Below are 6,154 nucleotides of genomic sequence, written 5' to 3' on the forward strand. Positions count from 1 at the left end.
AAGTGTGTGAAAAGACAAACTTGTGGAAACTTGAATTTCAAATTTTTCGTCTTTTTTAAAATTTAAAATGAGTTTCACTTACATTTTCAATTCACTAGTTTAATTTCTCAATTAAAACTTATGGAATTTAGTAGAAAAAAATGCATTTTGTGTTGGAATATAGAAAGTATAATTTCAAATTTCTCACCTTTTTAAAAATTTATATTGAACTTTTATTTTAAGTCTTATTTTCTTAATTTTACGTCCAAATTTTGACATTTTTCCATAAACTTTAAGTTAAATTAAATTTATTTATATTTCAAGTTTTGTGATTCAAACTAATAAGAATTTACTTTATCAAAATTTAAACTTCTTATTAGTGTGAATTTTAAATTCTTATTAGTTTTAAGTTAAATTAATTTGAATTAAAAAAGGGTTTAGGGGTTTGGGTTTAAGGTTTGGGGATTGGGGGTTTAGGGTTTAGGGTTTGGGAGTTAGGGTTAGGGTTTAGGGTTTGGGAGTTAGGGGTTTAGGGTTTAGGGTTTTAGGTTAGGGTTTAGGTCTGGGGTTAGTGATTAGGGGGTTAGGGATTAGGATTTAGGGTTTAGGGTTTAGGGTTTAGGGTTTAGGATTAGGGTAGGGGTTGGGGTTATGGTTTGAGATTAGGGTTTAGGGAGTTAGGGTTTAGGGTTTAGGGTTCGAGGGTTAGGGTTTAGGCTTTAGGGATAGGGTTTAAGATTTGGGGGTTAGGATTTAGGTTTTGGGGGTTTTGGTTTAGGGTTTAGGATTTAGGGCTTGGGGATTAGGGTCTAGGGTTTGGGGGTTTGGGTTTAGGATTTAGGGTTTGGGGGTTTGGGTTTAAGGTTTAGGGTTTGGGGGTTAGGTTTAGGTTTTAGGATTTAGGGTTTGGGGATTAGGGTTTAGGGGTTTGGGTTTTGGGTTCAGGGTTTAGGGTTTAGGTTTGAGGGTTTGTGTTTAGGGTTTGGGGGTTAGGGTTTAGGATTTGGGAGTTTGGGTTTAGGGTTTGGACTCAATTTCAATTTTTAGTTTTTATTATATTTCATAAAGTCAATTTTAAATTTATTAAGATTTTAACTTCTTATTAATGTGAATGTTAAATTCTTATGAGTTGTAAGTAAATTAGTTTTTGTAAATACAAATATTGTCTCATTTTTTAATTATTTGTCTCAATAGTAATTGTCTTTTTTAAAGTCGCAACCTAACTATATTAAAAAGAACAATGGAAAATAAAATATTTCTTGCTTTTAACTCGCAATCTAAGCATATTAAAAAGAACAATGGAAAAGAAATTATTTCTTGCTTTTATTCACTTCGACGGTTGGTGTAGTCTAGATTAGCATAGATTAGTTTATCCTCAGAGGAGAGAACTCCAAAAAAACTAATCAAAGCCATGCTCATAATTTCCTTACTAGTTCCTAATCAGAGTCAGCCATTCGTTCACATGCAGTTTCACACTCACAACAACCCTACCATTTAAGCAACGATCAAGGTTTTAAAACTTTCAAGAAGATTGGAAGTTGTATCAGTTATGGAAGTGGGCAGAGCAGATTATATTTGTACTAGTTGTGGGAGTTGACAGAGCATATTGCACTTGTATCAGACAGACTTCAAATTTGTATTCGATTGTACATTATTTCATTTTACACTATCCATGAGTTCATTGTAAATCCTTATTTTTTTTCACATTTATGCATGTATCTGAGCCTTGTAAAGCCTTTTAGGCTATTCCCAAAGCATGAAATTGACACTTATACCATTGGGGAGAATGAAAACTTGAGGTGTATCAATGGGACTCATTATACTTTTTGTTTATCAAAGTAATTGTAGTTTTCATGCAAAAGTATTATATTATTTGTACCTAAAATTTTTGTTATCTTTAGTAGAGGATGGATCTTGAGGCTACAACATTTGTCAATGGTATGACACTGAAATAGAATGGAAGAATTTATGCCCCGAAGGACTTCACAAACTGGACCATTGTTGACACCACAAAGAAAGCATGGTTCTTGGTACTAAGCAAAGGAAATCTCATTCTAGTGATGACAAAGAGAGAGTTGGAGAAAGATGAGCAAGCATCAGATGTGTCTTTCTCAAAGAGCAATTTGATTCAAGGGGGCACCTTACTAGGAATAAAAATTAAAAAAGATAGCAATACAATGATGATTTACACAAAGTCAAGAATGATCAACACATTGTTTCTTCTTTCAAAGAAAGATGCAATGCACTTTGTGATGCCGCCTCCAAAAGCACCTTGATTTCTTGAATTGGTTCCTGCATTGGAGATCCTCCAACATGTGTGGGAGGAATTTCCCATTGAGGAAGCAAGAAAAATGCAGTCAAAGATAATCCTTGAATACTTTTAGGGTGTCATTGAACAAGGTTCAACTTTATTGGAGAGACCTAAGGTGCAAGAATCCACACATGAGAAAGGAAGTGATGAGACACGCCATATAGACCTAGTTCGGGGTAATACAAATGAAAGAGGAAATGGAGTGGATGAGATAGAACACATTGTAGTGTTGGATGAGGGTCTTGTACACGTGGATGCTTACAAGGGATCTACATCTAAGACAGGAATTAAATTGGCTGAGACATGACATGCATTAGATGAGACAGGACATGCGCATGTATCTGAGATAGGAATTGAATTGGTTGAGACAACGACATGCATCAAATGAGACAGGACATGCACATGCATCTCTCGTTCATGGTATTACTCACTTAGATGGTATAACTCATGAAGTTGATGGAATAACAGAACAATTGCAATCCTTGAGTATACTTGCAGTGGAGGTAATAAAAGAAGAAGTAGGGTGATCTAAAGCGGTTCACATAGAGCCCCTAAAAAATAAACCCCGACGTCAAATGCAAAAGGCGAGTACTTCATGAGCTACAGTTCCAAGTCCAATGACTCGAAAAAGGTTTGGGAAATGACTATGATGAAGTCTTGGTATTAGCAGACAGAACTGATAGCCTAACTCGACAGGATCATTGATCCCAGCCAAAATGGTCTTCTGATGTGACCTTTGAAGACACATTTCCCAAACTCCCCAGAGAAAGAACACTTTCAGCCAACCTTCGCCAGTCGAGCCTGAAAAGGGGCTCAGGGATCCTCTGACAAGACAGACTTTCTCCCACCTTGAGTGAAAAGCCAATACCTCAGGAAGAGAATGGACACACGTCGTCTAACTTCAGAGCTAGGAGGGGAGGCACCACGATATCTTACTCAGCGGATCACACTAGAAGATCTCATCATTAGTATCTCTTATCTTCTCAACAATCCAATCTTCCACGGACTCCATGTCTGTATCCTCAACATAATTACAATGAAGGAAGAAATTCAAGTAGTCACATATTGTTTCTTTATAATCTCTTTGGGAGGCCCTTATTATTCTTTTAGCATCTGCATCAAATTAGCCATACCGAGTGCTGCGTTAATGTAGGTTGCTTAAGAAGTCCAAGAGATCTTGTTGTGCTTTTATAATACATTGTAAAAGTCTTTCACTCTCTGCTATCTTTTGAGTCTCCTCCCTCTCTGTCCGCCTCTGTGCATCGAATTCCTCTCTCTCCATCCGTGTCAGTGGAGAGCCTTGTCGAATTCTTGCATCTCTCCTTGCTCCTTGGTCAGCAATCCATTCTTTGAGACTGCCGATTCCAGACTCACGTCTCCGACGATGCCAAGGACATCCATGGTAGGTGGAGAGATGATAAATTAAGAGTGATGAACGAAAAATGTACTTGTAGAAGGACTAAAATGGACGAAAGAAGGGAGTCTAATAATTATATTATTCTTGTCTTCAATCACTTTATTTCATAGATTTAAACCGATTCAAAATCTATCATCCCATGTGTCTCTCAGATTTACGGTCTTTCATCTTTTACTTCACTCAATGGACAACTCACCTCTCTAAATTTATTGAATCGGTTTTACTTTTTTTGAAGTCTAACTTACTATATACAATAAATATCTTATGATGAGAATCTAATAATTATATCATTCCTAGATTTCAATGTACTCAAAATCACATGTCTCACATTACGGTCTTGCATCTACAAGTCTAACTTACTATATAAAATAAATATCTCATGATGAGATTCTAATAATTATATCATTCTTGTGTTCCATCACTTTATTTTATAGATTTCAATGTACTTAAAATCTATCGTCTCACATGTCTCGCATTACGGTCTTCCATCTGTTACTTCACACAATCTAGTCATCTCAACCTCTCCCAATTCTTTATTCTAAATCTTTTATCTCACATTATGACTCTGCAGTTCTATAAATCCCTCTCTAGTCGTTCGTCTTCTACATCTCGCTCGCATCAAATACTTCTTCGACTTTACTCTCGTTACCTTACTCCTCTCCTCAAGCTTACTCCTTCCATCTTGCCCGTAGCCTTACCTACTCTCCTCAAGCTTACTCCATCTTGCCCGCAACCTTACAGCAAAACACTTCTTCCACTTTGCTTTCGTTACCTTTCTCCTCTCGTTTCCATGGGTCTTTTCGAAGTCATCGATTTCATCGAGCAAGCCATTAGCACCAGCAAAGAATGGATTGCCGAGAACCAAAGGAAGAGAAAGGGGAGAGAGAGAGAGAGAGAGAAATCCAGCTCCGTTAACCCAGTACGAGAAGGACGAGTTTGCTTGTCTGAAGGGCTTAGAGGAGGAGGAGAGAGGAAAAATAAGTATGACTACTAACGAAATAGATAAATTACATTCATATAGGAGAGAGCTAACAGACTTTCAAAGTGAGATATCTTCACGTGTGGCTCGTTATGGAAGATTTCTACCCTAGGAAACGCAAGCCATTCGAAATAAACAAAGTGCTATACAGAAGAAAATTCATAATTTTTTACTTTTCTAATGTAGTTTTAACTACATCGGTGATGATGAGATGAACTCAACCCTTGAATGGATTGAATGTACGATTTCAAGAGAAAATAGATTTGCATTCCAATGAGAGACTTATTATACCTTTTGGTGTTTGTCAACACCTTTATAAATATTGTGAGAGTTTCCTACGTCCAGTTGTAACTTTTGAAAGTGTTTCCTAAACACCATTATAAATATTAAGAGAGTTTACAACTATTGAATCTTATTTTTTGGTGTAACTAATCTTAGGCTTATTGTAACTTTTAATGTTTGTCAACACTTTTATAAATATTGTGAGAGTTTCCTTAATACTATAACTTTTGAAGGTATTTGTTAACACTATTATAAATATTAAGAGAGTTTACGACTACTGAATCTTATTTTTTAATGTAACTTATCTAAGACTGCGTTAAATTTTATAATTTTAGTTTCATCTCCTTTAAAAATATCAAAAAAATTACTTGTTTTTATGTTTTCATCTGTGCTTTGAAATTTGAATTTTTCCTTAAATTTCATCCGAAAACTAGTCCAAAAGTATATGTAAAAATAAAATTGTACATTGACGAGTCCAAATGAAATAAGTGTTATGATTGGAGTTTTATCCCCATCAATAATTCCTCACCTATGGGGCCTAAAGCTGTCCCTCAGTTCTATTTGGAGTTGAGCTCTTGATGCAATATAATGGGATCTTATGATAAATTTCACTTGCTTTTCTCTAGTTCCTCAACAAATTTTACCTGAGCAAACTGCACCAGCCCATAAATTCTTTTATTCTATGTGAAAAATCAAGTAAAATGATGCTAAGGATTGAGCTAGCGAGCACAACTCGCATCCATAGGTTCAATAACCAACCGCACCCCCAAGCATAAGGTCTAAACTACCATGAGGTAGCCCACCTGATAGTCAAAACTTGTGTTCCATATCACAAGCTCTCAACCCAAAAAATGGCCTCATTAGTTCCTAGCTACTACAAAACCTACAATTCCTCCGTCGTCGGGAATTTCCTCTCCTAGGATGCCGATGGGTTTGCATTAAGCCTAGCTCCTCTATCTTTAGCATCCAACTCCTACTTTGGGAATTATGCCTTAAAAAGCTTGCTTTTCCATAAAAGCAATTCCCTTATAGACATGTGAATAGCTTTGTATCCACCCTACTCCTTGAGGTATTCTAGAGTTTGACACCAGTAAATTCTTGGTCAATAGTATGTCCTCTCACATCCTTACTCTCTACTAATCTTCTTCACATCCCAAATTTGGAGACGATAAGCTTGATAATTACA

This window comes from Dipteris shenzhenensis, chromosome 32, assembly GCF_047967505.1.
Source record: "Dipteris shenzhenensis isolate YYH24624 ecotype China chromosome 32, Dip_SZ_1.0, whole genome shotgun sequence".
In the NCBI taxonomy this organism is placed as follows: domain Eukaryota; kingdom Viridiplantae; phylum Streptophyta; class Polypodiopsida; order Gleicheniales; family Dipteridaceae; genus Dipteris; species Dipteris shenzhenensis.